Here is a 20,993-nt window from a genome sequence, read left to right as displayed (position 1 = left end):
ACCACGACAGACCCCTGCATTATTCAGAGATCGGTATGTAGACAGGATGGAAAAGAATGAAAAACTGCAATTTCAATTTAAAGAGAATTTGAATATTTTGACAAGAAGACTGTAATCATTGTAATGATGCAATTTATGTATTTATCATTGTCATAATTCAGTGACAGATATGGGGAAAAAAAAAAGCTTATATGATCTACCTTAATTCAGATATCTTTAATTTTTAATGCACCATCTTGAAATTTATATGTATAATTTCAGAATAATTCAGAACACGTTTACACATTTGCACACACAGGTATGGACATATATACACACACACCCTGAATTTATAGAAGAAAGGCAGACACATGTATTCACATGAACAAGGATTATCCAATATGGCTTCCACAGAATAGAGAATCCATTGGTATAGGGCTCTAGTCATATCCCACAAATGTCATCTGGCTTAATCAAAAAAACTTCTTTCAATAATTTAATGTTAACACCTTGAGAGGTTGAATTCCACCCAAGAAAGTCCTATTATTGAATTGTACCCATAAGTTTAATTATTTGATTTGCATATTTGATTTACATATTTCTGTAAATATGTAATTAATGAAAAACTGACAAACAGAAACAGAACAACATATCATTCCTCTTCCCACCACCATCCCCACTCTTCAATTAATAGCACAGGGTCCTACTTCAGCAGTATACACTTTGGATTAGTTTATGTATTTGGATGATTTTGTACTGGTGTAGATGAGTTTGCAAATATAACTACACAATCTGCCTCCTTGTGTGATCAAATGAGCTTTTGGAAAGCACAAGGAAAGCCAGCTCATGTTTTTATAAGCATTTTCAACTTCTTTATGGGGATGAGAATTGTTGCAAAGAAGAAATAAACACATAATCAATGAAAGGATGCAAGAAAGTAGATTAGTTGTCATAAACCAGGATAGCAGAAGTCCTTAGGGCGTGTCTACATTATTTACTGGTATGTGTAGGGAGATACCTCTTACTTTTTGTCCTCACTGCAGATAGAGCAGTCTGCATGGTGCCTTGGTGCTTGACTTTGACCTTATTATCAGAATGATACTGAGTTAAGAGAACTAATATGTGCAAAATTGTGCAGCAAACATAGATTAGTGTTTGACAAACAATGGACTTCCTATTTTCCACCAGGATCGAGTATCTCTCATGTTACTGGCTACACAGATAATGGGTTCTGATTTGGCTTACAACTGTAAGCTGTTTAATGTACTGTAATTGATAAAATCTGTATGTAGATGAGATACATCTCCTTTATCTTTACCTACCCAAAAGACTGTCTAATCTAAGCTATCTATTATCTGACAACTAAGTTCTCTCAATCAATGGAGACAGATCTTATTTATCCATATTCATAACCTGAATCATTTCCTCCCACAAGTTCATCTCCTTCCACTGACTTTTAAGATAACTAGATAATTAACATAGATAGATACTTAGCTTTCAAAGAGTCAAAATGAGATGGATTGAATACTACTCTTCACAAATAAGAGCAAATATATAGGAAATCACTCTGAGATGCAAACCTAAATTTGTAAAAATGATCGTAAAAATTCACAAGGATATCTCCTGCAGATATAGCATTGCCTTGATAAAAAACAAACAAACAAACAAACAAACAAAAAAAAAAAAAAAAAAACAACTTTTCAGTAGCTTTTGCCAAAATTCAAATATATTGACTAGTCTTCAAGACAGAAATGAATGAGTCAAGGATGTAACAGATAACATATAGAGTCAGGGTGAATTGGTAGATGGTAATTTTATTTCTTGCTGATGAATATTTCATGGTCCTTGTGGGTTCCTTCCAACTCAGAATGCTCTATAAATTGTGCCAGTCAGAGCAGAGAGCAGATGCAAGAACCATTGAACCAAGAAGGCTGTGGGAGTGGTTGTGTACATACAGCTGAAAGGATGTTTCAGCTACAATATTGCTCGGTGTGCAAGTAGGTAGATAAAAACTCTTTTTGCTTTTTAGGTCCAGCCCCTATTAAAATATCTTTTTTTTTTTTTTTTTTTTTGTATGATATTCTAATATATATGTGTTATATATTATATATTTTTTAATTTCTTTATCTTTGTTCATGGTCTGCTAAGAAGGAAATAACTGTTTCAAGTTCAAAGCTTCTTGACTACTTTTGAAGTCATGACAGCAATGTTCTTATGGAGGGCTGCGATTTAGGCAGCTGTCCCCCAGGAATAAAAGTAAATTAATGAAAAAAAAAAAAAAAGAAAAAAAAAAAGAAAAGAAAGATAAAAAGAAAAAATTGAGATAAAAAATGGTTCTTTCAGCAATAATGCTTTTCAGTTTCACTTTACGTTATGTCGTCTGGCGAGGGAAGGGAAGAGGAGAAACTTGTACTTTGAAGTGCTAACATGTTCTAAAGCAGTTGTTAATGTACTTCCTATCTCTTAGGTACTGAAATTAGAATCCCTGATTCATTGAGGTGCTGTACTATGCAACCGGAATACCACGCAAAACCCAGACCTGTGTGAGCAGCCTGGAGGGCCAGAGTCTGACAAAGAAAGCTATTAACTGGAGAGCTTTGGGGTTGAAAATATAAAATATTTTTCCAGTTAAGATGATATAATTTTCCACCTTTGTACAGAAGACCTTACAGCTAGCCTAGCTTTCAGACCAGTAGCTTACATTAAATTATTTACAACCAATAAAAGTAGTTTTCTCTTTAGCTTCTTTTAATTTGAAGTTTAAAAGTAAGATCATAGGTTTCACTTGTCTTTCTTCACTTTTAAATTAAGACATACAATCTTTTTACATTATACTACAAACACACGAGCACATTCCTATAATTTTCACTAGTTTGCATACACTTTAAAAATGTGTTAATGCACGTCACTTACTTTTATTTCTAATCTTACCAGAGAATTTTAATGTATTCTTCCATTGCCTAAGCATCCCCTTTGTCACTTCACACATATTTAGAGTTGTTGTGAGATAGAAATCAGTTATTTCTCCTGCTATGAGTATAATATGTTTCTTCCCTTACATTTCCTTTACTTGTTAGGTCAAAGAGTATAAAAAACAATATACAGCTATTAATTCTTCTAAAAGATTGTACCTAATTACTTAATTATATCAATCGACGTATATGATAGTTATTGTATTACATTATTTTAGCTGATCATGGACAGTGTAGATTAGCTGAAATATAAAACTATGATGCTCAATAGCCTCATATTTTGATCCCTCAGAAAGGGCAGTTTTTAGCTGAAATCCACTGGAGAAAATCTAAACTCCTAAGAAGCTCAAATGCTCTGACCTTTGGTTGACTGTTTTCTCATAGATTCTGCTTTGAACTAGCTCCCATTTAAGAGACGCTCTAACAGGACAGAGCAATGCCCATTTAGATATCCACTGGGAATGCCCAAAGGAGAGTATTGTAACAGGGAATGCAAGTTGATAAACTCTCCAATAAACTCTGTCTGCTTCCAATAATTTGTGGCTTAGGGGATTCCTTGGAGGGTGATATATCTGTATTTAATAATCATGGAATGACTTTGTTTCATATCTGTCCAGTGAATTTTTGTATATCTGCTATCTACTAGAAATCTGCATCCTTCTGCAGGAAGGAGATCTACAGCTTAGTTACATGGTACAAGATGCAACCCTTTTTATTTATTTTATTTTATTTTGGGAATTACTTTTTAGTTTCATTTGGTGGTATTTTAGTCTTGAATTAGAGGAGACTGAATATCTGATCAGACTTGCTCTCTTTGCTATTCACTGTCTCACACTATTCACTCTCTTCAAATCACTTAATTTACAGAAATGTTTTATCTCTTCGCTTATATTTGTTTCTTTTTCAGGACACTTTCTAGTCTATAAATACACCCCTAACTCTAAAACCAATTCATAATGTGAAACATTCTTGATATCCTTTGCTGGATTTTTTTTTTTTTTCAATTCTACTAATTTGTTACATTAATATATAGAAAGCAAGCATTAAATGGGAACTTCAGACATTATTGCTGCAGTAAAACACTGGAGATGGGAGAGTATAACATGAGTTTTATTTTACAGTTAGCTTCACATTTTCTTCTTAAGACACATTTCATCCTCCATTACATAAAGATGAAAATATTATGCTGCTTTAAAATTTTTATTTATTTATTTATTTTGTAAATCACACTTTCTAGCCATTAAATACTGAAAAGGTCAGAGATTTATAGTTCACCAAAGTAATTTATGTCTCATGCATGCTAAGAAAGAGCACTCTTTGGGGGAAAAATGTAAACTCCATGAAAGAAAGAAAGAAAGAAAGAAAGAAAGAAAGAAAGAAAGAAAGAAAGAAAGAAAGAAAGAAAGAAAGAAAGAAAGAAGGAAAGAAGGAAAGAAAGAAGGAAAGAAGGAAAGAAGGAAAGAAGGAAAGAAGGAAAGAAGGAAAGAAGGAAAGAAGGAAAGAAGGAAAGAAAGAAAGAAAGAAAGAAAGAAAGAAAGAAAGAAAGAAAGAAAGAAAGAAAGAAAGAAAGAAGGAAAGAAAGAAAGAAGGAAAGAAGGAAAGAGAGAAAGAGAGAGAGAAAGAGAGAAAGAAGGAAAGAAGGAAAGAAGGAAAGAAGGAAAGAAGGAAAGAAGGAAAGAAGGAAAGAAGGAAAGAAAGAAGGAAAGAAGGAAAGAAGGAAAGAAGGAAAGAAGGAAAGAAGGAAAGAAGGAAAGAAGGAAAGAAGGAAAGAAGGAAAGAAGGAAAGAAAGAAAGAAAGAAAGAAAGAAAGAAAGAAAGAAAGAAAGAAAGAAAGAAAGAAAGAAAGAAAGAAAGAAAGAAAGAAGCCAAAGGTGATATCCTGAAAGGTAACAGTTTAGAGGTGGATTTTCTATTGCACTTATATTATATGCAGATGGCAAAATAGCATCTGTCATTGAAATGTCTTACAAATACTAATTCTTCCACAACTTGGTTATTTAAATATTATTATGAGGAACCAAAGAGTGTGGTTATGTTCCAATTAGAGCAGATATTTTTACCTGTATTTAGTAGTTTCTTGTTAATGAAGAGAAGCCACAATTAGGAGGAATTAGAATTTAGAATCCAGAAATTCAGGGGGAGGGGAGGTAGGAGGTGTTGCAATTTTCTTTCCATTGCACAAATGTTTTTTATGTTACACAATTATGCACAAATGTATTTTTATATTTATATTTTAAAAGAATGAATATTACATAACATTTATGGACCCTCGAACTTTTTTTTCTAGATTTAAAAACGTCATTGCTGTCATTTTGAAACTACCTTTCAAACTGCTCAGAAACTAAGTTAAAGCCAATGAGATGCTGTCTGTCATTAAGTGCGACTGCACTTTGACAATATAGTAAACTAGTGCTTCTGGATGCCAGTAAGACTGCAAGTATATTTTCTGATTTGAATCTATTATGTTGAAAGACTCAAGCCCTGGCTACTAGAGATAACACCTCTTTCTAGTACAGTTCAGTGTAATTGAAGAGCTTGAGCCAGAGGCATGTTCATGTAGACAAATATGAGCTGATCAAGTTGTACACTGCAAGGGATGTTTCAGTCCTCTTAATCAGCCATAAAACTGAAACAACTTTTCATGCACTCTCTTTTCTTAGTTAAAGAGGGGCTAAGGTATTTTGGAGGGAAAAAAAAAAAAAGAGAGAGAAAAAAAAGAATAAAAGTAGGAAATATATTAGACTAATGCATTGCGGAGTTAACTTGCATCTGTTCACGTTCTCACTCAATGTAGAAAATATATGTATGAAAATATTTTTTCTTATATAACAAAGATTTATTTTTAGAGGGACAAAGAGTCAAATGTAACTTTTAATTTCAACAAGAATGTAATGCATCATTTATTTGCATTTTTAAATGGTTTTAGAATTCCAAGTACCATTTGTAATGAAATGGAATCTGTAAATGTAATCACAAAATCAGTAGCAACTGACTATTTTGTGTATCCAGTGGAAAACAGAATTTCAATTATTGCACTTGGCATCTTATTAAACTTTTCTATTCTGATACATTTTTTCCTCAACATTCCTGTCATAAAATTCACAAGAAAACCTTTTTCTTACTACCATTTTTTATCCTTGACAAGATAGAATTCACTTCTAGTTTCTAACATTAAATCTATCATTATAAATTACCTTCTTATTTTTAAGATCAAACTTCCTATTTAGAGGAAAGAGCTCATATCCTTTAAAAATATTTTTCTGATACTTTACACCTAATTGGCACTGTCATTTAATTTAGCACTGCCAAATTAAAAATCTTAGATGTTGAGCAACTTAAGTAAACAATAACAACAACAACAACAAAAGTAAATATTAGTCTAAGTAGTATCAAAAGGTTGTTATTGCAGGCTGATAATTGACACAATTGATTCTTTTGTTTAATCGTTCTGGGTTTTGGACAGTTTTATGCATATTTTCAACCAAATCTCATCCAAGGTTATAGATTGATACAGAAAAAGAAAACAAACAAACAAAACTGAAAAACAAACAAACAAAAAAACTTTTGCTATCACCCCAACAGACTTTTTCTGAATACATATGTAGAAAGACAGAAGGTTTCACAAAACAGAACTGTGTCTGAAATACTGCTGTAGCAGTTCACCAAATAAGATTCTAATGCATTCTTCGAGCAGCCTTCATCCTTTATGCTGCATTTATAAGCCCTGAAAACATAATCAAATTAATAGCACCAAAAAAGTGAAATATTTTTTTAAACAAGTTGTGTTTTGGTGTAACTGGTAGTCTGAGTCTTTTGTGAGCCCCTAATAAGTGGTTATCATTCACCATGTGGTACATGGTCACAAGAGGATATCGAGGTGTCTGAATTACTCCATACAGGTCTTTCTGATTTTTTCTCTTGGTCTCTGGTGGGGTGTTTTGGCAGCAGCAGAATTCATGGAAGTGGAAGACAGCCAGAAAAGAGCACCACTTCTCACCTGCTGATGGACTGAAGATCTGTCAAACTAATAGTTGTAGTTTAATCCTGGTAGGCAATTAAGCACCACCCAGCCATTCGCTCATTTCCCCCACAGTGAGAGATGGTGAGAAACCAAAAGGTGAAAGTGTGAGAACTCATGGAACGAGGTAAGGACTTGATAAAACTGTGTGCAAGCAAATCAAAACAAAGAATCCATTCTTTACTTCCCATTGGCAGGCAGGTGTTCAGTCACTTCCAGGAAAGCAAGACTTCCAGGAAAGCAAGACAAGCGATGGTTTCTTGGGAAAACAAACTACATCACTCTGAACATCTCCCCTTCTCCTCCTTTACCCTCAGTTTCATTGTCCAGCATGATGCCGTGTGACACTCACCTTTGGCCAGCTTGGGTCAGCTGACCTGGCTGTGTCCGCTCACAGCTCCTTGTGCACCCCCAGCACCCTTGCTAGCAGAAACAAGAAACAAAAAAAGTCCTTGGTTCTGTGTGAACACTGCATCAAAAATCCATACAGAGCATCATACGAGCCTCTCTACAAAGAAAATTAACTCTATTCCAGAAAAAAAAAAAAAAAAAAAAAAAAAAAAAAAAAAAACTAGGACACTAACTTATGTTCATATTTAGCAATGATGCTCAAATCCCTGTAATTTCAATTTGGGATAAATTTCAGGTGCTTTCTTTGATGAGCAAATTCCAATGGCTCCACTAGGTACCGCAGAGTGGGATAGGTCTAAAGCAAAGTCAAGATAGTGTCTGTGTTGAAATTGTTATCTCTTTGGAATCAGGAGTGTGGTTTATTTCCTGTTCCAGCTTCCTTTAAGTGGGCAGTAGCACCAACATCATTTTAATTATTCTTTTAAGCAAGAAAGCACAGTGGACTCAGACAAACTATGCTGTCCAACTACTGTTTAGTAGCCTTTATAAGAAGACCAAGACATGACTGTTTTCTAAATTTATTATGCTAGTCTAAAAAAAAATTTCACCAACCCTAAGTTGACAAACTACTGACAAGGTGCTCAGAGTTTGTCTATAGTAAAACATGACTTTATTATTGAAGTTGGAATGTTTTTTTTTTGAAAGTCCAGGATTTAAAAATTGTTCTATCTTTTGTTTTGAAGAATTCTCATATGCGTTTAACCCCCTACCACCACAGAACTATGTGTATACCATGAAAAAATGCTCACATTTTTAGTGCAGTAGCCAGACCTGAAACAGAAAAGAGAGACTTTGTCATCAATATTTTTTCTCCAAATTAGAGAATCAAAGACTTTATATTATTTATCATTTTTAAAATTATTATTTTGTAAATCTTTATTCTATCAAATTCTGTATACAGCAAAGGCAACAAAATATGTATCACCCTATTTTTGAATGTTTCATAGTCTCCAGAGTGGATGGGTACAGCAGAAAGCAATGGCCAACTGGCATGAATGGTTAATTTTAAATTTTCTTTGGGTTTAAATATATGTTTTGCATCTTAATTTTGTTCACAAATCCTTTGGATGCTTCCTTAGGAATATACTATGTTTATTGAAAGGGAAAAAAAATGCACAGAAAATTATAAGACGTTATATGATTCTGCAATATGAATGTAAATGAGAATTAAGCAATTGTCTATTATGTTTTGAATAAGAGGTACAATAACAATTGGCCCTATACCTATAGTAGCATTAGATATCACACAGGACTGTTAATATTCCCATTTTGACCTGAATATATTCAGGCAGCAAATTATCTGCTATTAACACACCCACTTTCTGTCCCCCACTTCCCAAACAAATTTAGCTTAGTGTGAATGTAGGATAGGGTAATTTGACTTTTGCAATCACAGCAGACAGCTGTGAGTGATACATGACATGAAAATGAATTATCCCCGCCCTTGCTCATTGAGAACAGATAGAGCTGTGCCATTATTATGCTGTGTTGTAGTCATTGCTTGACAGGTATGGGGTATGGGAAGATAAAATAAGCCTTTATTCCTAGTTTTATTAATTATTCCTATACATACAGGAAAAGAACATTATACAAACATCATATTTCTTAATTTACTTTCTGTCTCTCCCTGCTCTACATCCTTCATCACTGTGAGATAACTCCACCGTGCTCCCAGTCACTCAGGCTTAATAGCAGAATGTTAAATCAGACTCCCTTTTTCCCTTTCCACCCACTGCTAGACTGTTTCTAAATTTCTCTGGTTATTCAACAGTAAGCTGAGCAAGGTATGTAATTTCCTTTCTATTTCAGCTGTTATAGTTTTGATAATTTATCAAAACTCTCATCATTTCTCATCTCACCTAATTCAGCTTTCTTATTTTCCCCTTAGGCTTTACATGTCAAGACTCTGTTGAACTCATCTGAGCTTCAGCTTCTGTCTTCTGAACTTCTGTACTTGCTTTTTCTCAGTCCAACTTCACTGTGCACCTTCCTATCTCAATCTCACATTTTACTGATGCGATGCATCTGGCTGATGCTGAACTCCTCTGGTCAGCCAGGCTGTGTTTTGGAAACTCTCCATGCCGTATTTTTGAGCATCAGCTCAACTAGAAGTAACAACTTGTCACTTCTAGGTATTCTGCCCCAAGCTGCTAATGATTACTTGGAGTTCAACTGATACTGCTTTCTGGCCTCCACCTTCTCTCTCTGTATCGTTTTCCTCATAAGAAGCATTAACAAATTTGCAATTCAGCACATTCTCAGTTTGCTTTACTTTCCTCTTCTCTGAGCCCATCAAGCCTTGGCTCTGCTACACAACTATTTTAATTATTTTCTCATACATTTTACTTATTCTGAATGCAGTTTGAACTGTGTCTCACTGGTACAGATATGAGCTGAGTTTGTGAGATTTGCCCTTCATCATGAACTCAAAATATGAATATGAGTGAGCAGAAGAGTTTTTGGGGACTTGTGTGCTAGCATCTGAGTCACTGAGCCATGCTCGGCAGCTCTGGTTTGAATAAATCATTTGAATTACAGCATAATGAGAGCATTGAGTCTTTTTTTTTTTTCCTGATGCTTTTTGACAACTAGTTTTGGGAAAAAAAAAAAAATAAAAAATCAACAACTTGCATAATGTAGAAGAGATGATAAATGGGTCCCTGTAAACATAAGCATTTCAAAACTGGGTGCCTGGAGTTAGGTTCTTAAAATCTCATGCAGACAGTTACATAAATAGTCCCATCCCAGAGTGAGAGCAGTGACTGACCTGCCTGGTTTCCTTCTGAGTGCACCCCAGTGAGCCCCTATGACCTACCAGCCAGCAGAAAGAGCTGCCTTCCCTGCTAGGCTGTGCTGCCACCCGCTGCTGCTCCTGAGAAGTCCCTGCACAGCATCTGACTTCCAGCCAAGCATTTGTCATGTCCTGTGCTGAAGGAAGCTTTAGCATTAACAAGGGGATATGAGTGCCTCTGTTGTACTTTTGTACATGTTGCTCTGCTGCATATATTCCTATTTATGTCTCTTGACATTCAGCCACGTACAAAGTCTTGTGGTCCTTTACATCACAACCAGCTCTGTACAGGTCAATGGAGAGTGTGGGAGGGCAAAGGCTTTGTCTTGCCTTCAATTATCTTTTGTTGCCTGAACCACAAAGATGTTGTTTCTGACTTATTTTCCCTCTTACCAAACCGTCTTTTCCCAAAGTATACATGAGAAAGGGAAGGTGTCCAACCACAGGCTCAGGAGAATGGACTGTAGTAGCTGCTGGGAATACACCATAGGCAGTGTAGGAGAAAGTCACCAGTCAATCTGAAGTAATGCTTTTGCTTCCTCACTAGTCAAACAAATGATGGATCTAGCTGTGTCTGACACTTCCCAAGCACCAGACTCTCTGTCCCCCTAGGGAATCTCAGGTTAATGAGATGGAAAATGCAGTCAGCAGATTCTGTGCCATCAGAAACCACCAAACTTGCACAAACTGCCCCTGCACCTCTGAACTATGCCTTGTTTTTAAAGCTAAATGACTATTAATATCAGATTCTTAGTTCAGTTCTGATCTGATTTTTAATATCTTCCCTTTGCCCTTCATACTAATACTTTACAGAGGAAAATAAAGGAAACTGCCTCACAGATACTGAAGTCTCTACAGTAATTTTCAGGCAGAAAATCAAATTGCCTGTGGGCTGTAGATTTTCATAGTGTGCATGCATAGCAGAGGTCACCTTTAACATTAAGGGCATGAATCTCGTTTTCCCTACATCATTTGAGCTTTGGTGTAACGTCATTAATAACTTCAGCAGATTCACACTGACTGAACTGTGGGGTAACTGAGACCATTACATTGGCCCAGATCTTGTATTTAAAGTGTAACTAATGGCAACGAAAACTCTTAACTGTGCTTTAGAGAGAAAATATAATAATGAAAAGCTGCTGACAGCTTCATAGGAACCATATCAGACTGCTTACCTAATTTGATATAAAACTCTCCATTACCAGATCCCACTTTTTTTTTTTTTTTTTCAAAGTAAATTAACCCATTACCCTCATTTTGTAGACAGAAGTGAGGTTCTGAGATATAAAAGGACTGTCAAAAATAATTCAAAAGGCAAAATTACAATCCCCTTTTTTCCCCCTTATAGTCCATTACACTCAAAATGTAGCATGTTGGATCCTATGAAGTAGAGAAGGCAGAACAGTAGTACTACAAGACATTTAGACAGGAAACAGAATGAAGTCTGGCTTTTGAGTTTGTTTGAATTTTGTTACTGGGAAGACAACAAGGCTTAGCAAGGCTGTTCTGAGACAAATCTATCTGTTTGAAAGGGCAGTCTGTGCTGGAGCTAAAGGTAGTAATTTCTTCACAAATTTTAGCTTACACACAAAATACCAGGGAAAGAACAAGAAAGTTAAGGAAGGAGAGGGATCTGTCATTATGTGAGTAATTCACCTATTCCTATCTTCTGATACAAAGCTTCTCCCATCTGGTTTCCTCAAGCAGTAAAAAAGAGACTCACGCACTCCTGCTCACAAATGGTGCTTTTGATATCACATAGTTTACCAGCCAGCTGCTTCATACCTTTACTGTCTCCCCAGCATCACAGAGTGAGTTTATAACATGAAGCCACCAGAACGCAAAAATTTACAGGATAAATATGAAAAGAAGGGTGCCAAAGGTAACAACTGGTGTAGTCTTTAACTGATAACATGCCCCATTTTAACTGTTGTGGGGCCACGCCAAGAAGGAATAGGCTTTGACAGCGAGGCTTTGTGTTTGGGTGAATGGCTGTGAGCTCTTCTATGCACAGCCATACTGCCTTACAGTTTGCTTCAGCACCCTGAGTAGAATCCGCTGTTGCCAGTAGAGGCTTTCTGTTAATGTGCATGCTTGGAAATAAAAAGAGCTTGACATAGCTATGCCAAAAATAATTGTCACAATGAGTCATTCCCAAATTATGACCTATTTTCTGTGATTAACTTCTCTAGGGTCTAAATGAGCCAGTTGTGATATATGGTGTGTTAGTATGGTTGCTGTTCAGTGTGCTTTGTAACAGAACAGGGTTTTATTTGTTGTTTGCTTTTGTTTTTGTCTTTAAAGAGTGGTGATCCACCAGTAAATGCTAATCTCTACTGTTTACTTCAGGTATATCTGTACTGACCTTACCTCAGTACTTTCTGTGCTTAACCAGCTGTGTCTGTGCTTTTCCTCCATCTCAAAACCTCTCACCTTAGCCAGTCAAATTCTGCTTCAGAAATGGTAGTGACTGAATCAAATTTATTTCATATTCCTCTTTCTACTGCTACTTTCTTCCACAAATTAGAGAAACCATTTCTTAGCAGCCTTTTTGAGAGTCACATCTTTAACACATCAGATGTCTCAATTTGGCCATATCCTTTATGTACCCCTATGACTAGATCCTGTACATCATTTCTCTGCCTGCAGTTCTTCAGATCTGTGAAGTCTCTGGCTTCTAAAAATGATTTTCTGCACTATTCCAAGATGCTTGCTTTTCTTGGCTCCTTTCTTGGGTGCCTTCAAAGTAGTGCAGTGACTTGCAAGGATCTGTAGACTGAGGTTAAAAGCATGGAGCTGATTATCTGGGTGTAGCACCAGAGTCCCTGGATGCCTGCAGTAAGGAGAGCAGGGGATGTAAATCTGTGACAGTTTGGTTAATGGATTTCTATCACAAGTCATCATTCTCTGAGCCAAGGCAATAAAAATGAATCTAATCAATATTTATAGTTGGTGTGATTTTGCAAACATATCCATGTGAAGTAATCTTTGGGTGTATGTAAAACACTGGCTATATGATATATGATCATGTTTTTGTTTGTGTTAGTTCCTGTGACTGGCACAACCAATTGCTAATATCTGTACTCCTTTAACATTGTGGTAAATCTGATTTTGAGCAATGAAAGTTCCTGAATCATCTTCTACACCCATAAAATAATATTCCATAATGTATTTAATGTATTTATATTTTGACATATAAATATATTTTACTTTAAAGTTGAATTTCATCTAATTCTTACTGAATTTTCCAATAGTTGTGTTTCTTGTACAGAGGCAAAACCTTAAACATGACTTTCCTTTTTTGGCCATTCACCTTTAGATCAAAGCCTGAATATTATGTCCTGGCCCATTTTTAGTGCTGTATTTTTTTGATTGGAAGAAATTGCTTATTAGTGCATTAATATTACGGAAAAATATACAAGAAGTTTATGATCATATTATAGAAGATGGCTGTGATCAGTTAAATATTAATTGGTGCTGGTTTTGAACTACAGTGTAGACAGATTTTATAGAAGTTATTTTCACATAATCTATTTAAGTGAATAGCATATACTACTTCGTAAATCTGAATTTACATCTAACTGAATTATCTAAATACTGCCAAGCAAAAGTCATCTAGCTTCTACTTATAACATTTCTAGTGATTCAAATCATCACTTCTAATAGTTATAATTTTCTGCAGAAACAAAATGTGTTCTCTCTGTCTCTCTCTCTATATACTTGATTCTTCAGACTGTATTTGAGTTTCCAGAACATGCACTACATATTTACATATTTTAAAAGAGTACTGTTTTCACAGAATGGAAAATTACTTAGGGAAATAAATAAATAAATAATAATAATAATGAAATAATATATATAAAAAAGAAAATATGTAGAGATTTTATTTTCTTCTATAGATTTTAGCCTTTACCATGGTTCACTTATTATTATTGTTATTATTTTTTTCCTTCAAATTAAAACCAGAATGGGGTTAAAGGTAACTAGTACTTAATGCACTGCTGCAGGTGAATGTGCCTATATGTAAACCTATCAAACATATGTTAACATATTTTTAAGGACAGATCTTGAAGATTACTGCAATGAATACATTTCATCTGTATTCAGATGTTCTAAGAAGAACATTAATTTGACTCATGCTTGGTGGGAATTTCCGTTTTAATTTCCTGTGATTTATTTTTCATTCTTTCCTGAAAGCAAAAAATTTAGTGTTTCCCAGAAAATGAAATTACATTTGGTCAGTCAACAACGTTTGTAATTCTAAATTAGAGACAATTTTATTGAATGTTTAATCTGAAATGTACTTTGAAAGGCTCCATTTCACAGAATGTTATGAAACATTTCAAAACACACAAGAACACACAGTTTTACATTGTTGAAAAAAAAAAAAAAAGCTTTTTCAGTAAGATGCTGTGGCAATGAGTGCTCCCCTGTTATTTCAATGGTAATGTTCTGCTAAGAGCAGTTTCCTGACCACATTACTGGAATGGGCATTTTAGTAGGTCCTCCCCACCCACAGAGATGGGTCTTCTGAAAGTAATTTGGATTAAGTACAGACTGTGCAGGTATGAAAGTTGCATAAAGCATTCAATTTCTTACTTACTGCTTCATTCCAACTCTGCTATTCTTCTGCCTTTCTGAATTTGCCAAGAATGTTGATTTACATCTGCATTTTAACAAAAGATCATCAAGGCAGTCACTGTGCTGGGACTGCCAGGACACTGCAGTCGCCCTGCTCAGTGCTCTCCTCAGCTTTCCTTACTGGGTAACCTCACTTTTCTGCTTTCCCTTTATAAACGGTGGAAGCAATTACTACAGAATATTGATCCTTCCTGTTCGTTTGGGAAGATAAACTGTACTATTCTGCCTACACAGTTATTTGAAATGCATTTTGATTTTGCCAATATTACTGTCTATATACTATTCCACTGGTATAAATAGTATACATTTTCTAGGCTCAGTGCTATTACCTTTTATTTGTAAATCTTGGCACAAGTAGTCCAAAACAACTATAGCAATGGTGCAAGAAAAGGTTTTCAATAGTCCCATCAGGAACTCTCCAGTATTTCAATTGTAAAATTAATTTGATAAATTCAGACTTTTTTTTTTTTTTTTTAATACAGCCTAAACAAGACTACATAGAAAGTCAAAGAAAACAAGGGCAAACTCACTATATATTAGATAAATAATTTGTTTTACCTTCTGTTCTTTTCTTCTGTCTATGGAAAAAGGAGTTTTTTGTTCCTTTTGCTGATTTCTTTTCCTCCATCAGTACTTTGCATTAAGGAATCAGACTACAAATCCAGTATGAAATTTGATCTAATGGCTACTTTTGCTCTTATTACTATAAGCTAATCTGAAATAAATTGTACCCAGGAAAATAGAAGCAGGTTAGAACAAAACCAAAAAAAAAAAAACAAAAACACAAAACTAGGAGGTGAATGCTCAAGTAAAATCCACTCACAGTTCCTTTCAGCTGTGAGCAAGATCTGATAGGTCTTTTTTACCTTGAAGTACAATTCTGTTTCTAATCCAGTATTGTTTGATTTTCAAACTCTCCTTTGGCAGGCTGGGCTTGACAGAAGGGCTGTTATTAAATCCACAATAATACCCTCTTTAATGCAGTGGAGGGTAAGGTAACTGGGGTCTGTTCCTTAAAAGATACTCCGGCACATTCTCTAAAACAGCTCCCACACTAACCACAAAACATCTCTAGGGCTAGTTTTCACGTGTTTGTAGCAGTCTGCTTCTGGTCTTGAGCCACATCACTGTGTCCTTGGATAAAAAGGTGGGTTTTAACCTTCCCAGTTGTCTATGTACACTAAATTATAGGAAGAAAAGGGAATTCATCTCACAATAATGAAACCAGACTTGGTTCAAACATAATTTAGGGATTAACAGGAGCTTAACCTGAGGCCATCATCTTCTCTCTTTTGATTGTTAATCATCAGGAAATGTCCTAACTTGATCATTAATACTCAGTTAAATCAAAAGTATGCTAAAGGCATAAAATTATAATATTCAACTACTATCATCCAAAGTTTTGGCTCCAGAATTACTTACTCCTAGAAATCTTTTTTTTCTGTAACACCTTGTGTGAGCTACGGAGAACAGTAACATATACTCTATATTTGCCTTACTATGAATTTCCATAAGTTTACAGTTTCTTTACATTCTGTTAAATATGTAACATAAACATGCATACATATTTCACATATTTCACATATTTTTTTTCATTATGGATCTGCCTTTTTAAGGCTGTCTCTATTTTTGAAAGTAAACGTATTCTACCTGTATTGAAAGAAACTTTCATTATGCAAGCAATAGTGTTGCTCTTTTCAAGAACTCAAAATAGATTGCACTTCAATCATTCATTATCTGCCTGTCTGTTTACATACCCTTTCCACTGGACAAAATATCCAAGATAAACTCCTCATTTTGTTTTCAAAGACAATGTGAACCTTAAAATAAAATCTAGAATTGGAAAACATGTTTAAATGGACTTGTTTCCTGAGTTCTTTTAAAATGTATTGGATGGAATAGTTTTCATCTGCTAGGGGAAAACATAAGAGTTTTAGTATAGTTTTTAGAGAGGCAAGTATATCATTAAACAGGGAGGATTTTTTTTTTCTAACATTATGACTTTAAGAAACAAAGTAAGATCACTTGAAGGTAATAAACAGTTAGTAAAGACTATAATCCATCTTCCTCATAATTTTCCTTTTCCCTAGGGAAAAAAAAAAAAAAAAGTATTTCAGAAGACATGGCTAGAGTCTTCTAAGACTCTTCTAAGACAAAACAAGGCAAAAGGAAAGAAAAGCAAATCAGTTGCATAAGGTACTCAGAAAGAAACAACCAGCAATTTTGTTTACTGCCTGACTGCTCTCTGTGATGTCTGCATAAGTTGTCAGACGAGAAACTAATATGCAACAAAAGGCAAAGGTCACTACCACAATAAGCCAGCAAACGTTTAGAAAGGTTACACATTATGTTGACAGTTGTGAACACCATAGCTATTCCATGGATGAGCAGTGGGGAAGTGAAGTTTCATTAAAACCAGAGTGATGTTATTAAACTTTTATAATTTGACTAGGATACATGCAGCAGCATTTTTCATAAGCATAAACCTGTGTAACATGCAATGAGGGAACCAATACATAGTGAATTACAATAATCAATATGTGAAATGACAAAAGCATTAATCAACACTGCAGCAGTGTCTTGACCTAGGAAGAAATTAGTTTTATATAGATCACATAAATATGAGATAAATTACATACTGGGCCAAATGAATGGCTCATGTAACTCAAATGCTGATATATGCAGCTGGTGACACATTTGGATCTAGTGATGAATCTGGATGATTACATTTTGACATGATATCATACTGAGTCAGGCAATTAGCATAACAACATTTTCACAAGGACTTATTTTGATGTAAAATTTATGTAGATTCAGCTGTGTTCATACATTTTTCTAGTTTGCATGGGACGTTATATTGCTCCACAAGAGAAAGTCATTGAGTTTTACTGGCATGGGTACCTACAAATGCATAAAGTTGGGAGCACTTATTCTGTTACTGGAAACAGGAAAATTATACAATTTTATTGAAAGGGATGTCACCTAATACAGAGACCTGGATCAGAAGAGATCACAAGTGATTAAGTAAACCAGGTAATGGACCATTCACCTGCATTCAGAAACTTAGTTGGCACAGTGAGAGAAAATTAGCGTTAAAATTTGTGCATTGCACGAATGGATTTTCTTTTCTTAAAAAAATATTTTTCATTTGCACTTTTTGGTCAAGGCGATGTGAAAGTTGCAGAGAAAGTGTTTCTTGCCTTAACATTGATAGACTCATTCCAAGTACCTAGAAGTATATATATATTTTTGCAGTTATTTATTTGACATATAGCAAAAAGTAGGAGACATATTGGAAGACGTTGCAGAAATGTTTTTAAATGAAAACAGCCTTTAGAATATCTTTTCCTTAAAAATAATGTGGAATAACAACAGTTCTAACTACACATGTAGACATCCTAATTTCCTAAGTTTACTGTCTGGATGGAAGATAAGCCTGTTTCAAGGTAAACATTATCCTTCAAGAGATACAAATAGATCCTCTTGCTATCCTCATGTGTAAAGATAAATGACTCGGCGCATACACTGCTAGTGTGGACTTATAGAAATGAAAGGAAGGGTTTAAAATGAATGACAGCACAGTTGCATTCTTTATCAGGAAATACAAGCATTTTTGTAAGAGAAGCTAGAATACAAACATAAACAATAGGCAAGTGAAGATATTTTGTCTAATAAACAGAAATAGCTGTTAAAAATGAGAAACTTTCCTAGAATACTGCTGTTTTCACTAAGTATAACAAAATCTACAGGAAAGCCCAAGGGAATTTTCCAGGAACTTAAAAAATGTTTAGAAAGAAAAGGTAAAAGGGTGACTCTGAAGAATGTTTAATATGCCTTTATTAAATTCTCAACATTTCTCTCTTCTGTATATAAAAACGTGTATGAAAAGTTAATGAAAATGACAGGTTGTAGGCATTATGTTGGCTGACATGGTGGTGATGTGTATTGATCCTGTCAATGTCTCAGAGTTGTTCACTTGCAATGATTGCTTTTTTGACTGTTCACTCAATTCTTGTTAACAAAAAATTCAGAGTTAGATCCATTAGTCTTCTCAATTGCTAGTGACTGTCAATGTAGAGTTTGTTTTTAGTTGGACTAACTCTAACTTTGCTAGATGAAAAGAATATCCATGAGGTTCTTCAATAATTCAGGAGTGACTCTAAGTCTGGCCAACAGCATTAAACTGAATTTATTTAGGCAGAGCATAATAACAAAAGTTGACTTATTAAGCAAGTAAGGGATTAAAAGGATAATACTTTTCTAGGAAATCTGCATGTTGGAGGTAGAATGAACAGAATCCTTATTCCTTTTCTTACCAAAAACCACATGGTTCCTACTTGAAAAGGAGACATAAGGTGGACTCCTATGTTGGCCTAAAGGAAAAAGCATAGAAACAACAAAAAGATATTATCTTTCAAGCACAGTAGCAGAGCCCTGTTTTTCAAGGGAACTAGGGCATTTTAAATATACACTCCTTGCTTTTTGCCTGAGCGAGCACACTTTGTATGCTGGGTATTACTGTGAAGTTTGTCATTATAAATTATACTTCCAGACCACAATGAAAATAAATTTTGGCCCATCTTTATTGTTAGTTACTCCGTAGTCGCTTGTTGCATTGGTCAGGAAATATCATCTGTCTATCATTTCTAAGAAAATATAGTTGTTCTGTTATCTCATCCTAAGAGCTAAAAGCAGTGAAATATAACATGCTTTGGCAGTGTAATTTACTGCACAAAAGTGCAAACAGGATAAAATGAACCTAGCAAATATGAAATGAACCTAGCAAATATGAAATGAACCTAGCAAAATTAATGTGTGCTTTGGAGCTCTTTGTTTATGAGATGGTCACACTAAGCAGTTTGCTAGTGTGGAAACATTTCCTTATTTTTCAACACCCTAAAACTTTTCCAAATAGTTTATAGATTCAGTCTATCACCAATATGTATGTCAAAAAAATCACATTACTACTGAGAAGTGGAAATACTTTTTATGACAAGTTCATGCATGAATTACTGAAGGATTGACATTGTCACATAAATAACTGCTTCAGAAAGTAAACTAAATGAAGACTGAGAGGTTTTAGCTATTGTATTCCAGGATTTCACCTTCACTAATCTTTAAATTATGGTGAAAATGTGTATTTTACACTTATGAAGAGAACTTCACAAACAGAAGATAATAGCAAATTTGATTAAAGTGAAAAATCAAAGTATTATTGCATGGGACTGTATATCTCAGTTGTGGGGATTTTTTTTTCTTTTGAACTGACAATCCGTCTGTAACTCTGCTGTAGAAGAAACTTTAGTGCAATAAGAAGAGCTGTGCAGTTTAATTAGATATATTCAACAGGTTGAGAATCTTTGCATTTTGTTTGCTTTAAAACCTGACTGAAGATACAATGTGACCTTCCAGGCTTCTGATCTTCCATGAGGAGCACTACAAATCGCCAGATCCCATTGACTTTGATAAGATTTGAATACCAGAATAATTTCCTAGGATGTGTACCATGTCTTGGAAGTTCAGTTCTGCTGTTGCATTTACATTTCTATAATCTGCTACTAAGGCTTTGTTCTTTCTTTGCAATGGTTTTGTTTGTTTGTGGAGGTTGATTGTGTTTTTTATTGTTTGTTCATGGGGGTTGATTGTGTTTTTTATTGTTTGTTCATTATATCAGTCCTCAGCCTTCAAACACTATAAAGGAGAAAGAATGACAGCTTTTATTATCAGAAGACAGGAAATGACATTATGATGCAGCCAGTGAATCGTATTTCTCTAGACTTAAAGAATAGTGATCTCATTTACAAAGTACATTACTTTGCTTCACATTCGAAGAGGAATACATTAATATTTGGAAAATGACATTTCATGATTAGCTAAGCATGACACCTACACAGTCATTTCAAATAAGATTGCTTGTTCTCAAAATTGTTTTAATATGTCAAAGGAAACAATAGTCTCTCTTGCAAGCCTGTTTAAAATTGAAAAACAATTATTTAAATTCACTTTGACTTGCAGGCCTGATTTTTCAGTAAAGAAATCAGCTCATCTCTGTATTTTCTTTTCTAATAATCAGCATTATATCTTATTTTCCAAAGACTTTCAACACTCTGTGGATTTGGAAAGCAATTTTCCGTGCTATAAGTATTAATGCTTCTGGTGAAAAATTATTTAAGAACATTGA

This window comes from Anas acuta, chromosome 4 (genome assembly GCF_963932015.1).
Source record: "Anas acuta chromosome 4, bAnaAcu1.1, whole genome shotgun sequence".
NCBI classification, from domain to species: Eukaryota; Metazoa; Chordata; class Aves; order Anseriformes; family Anatidae; genus Anas; species Anas acuta.
This window is presented reverse-complemented; position numbering follows the sequence as displayed.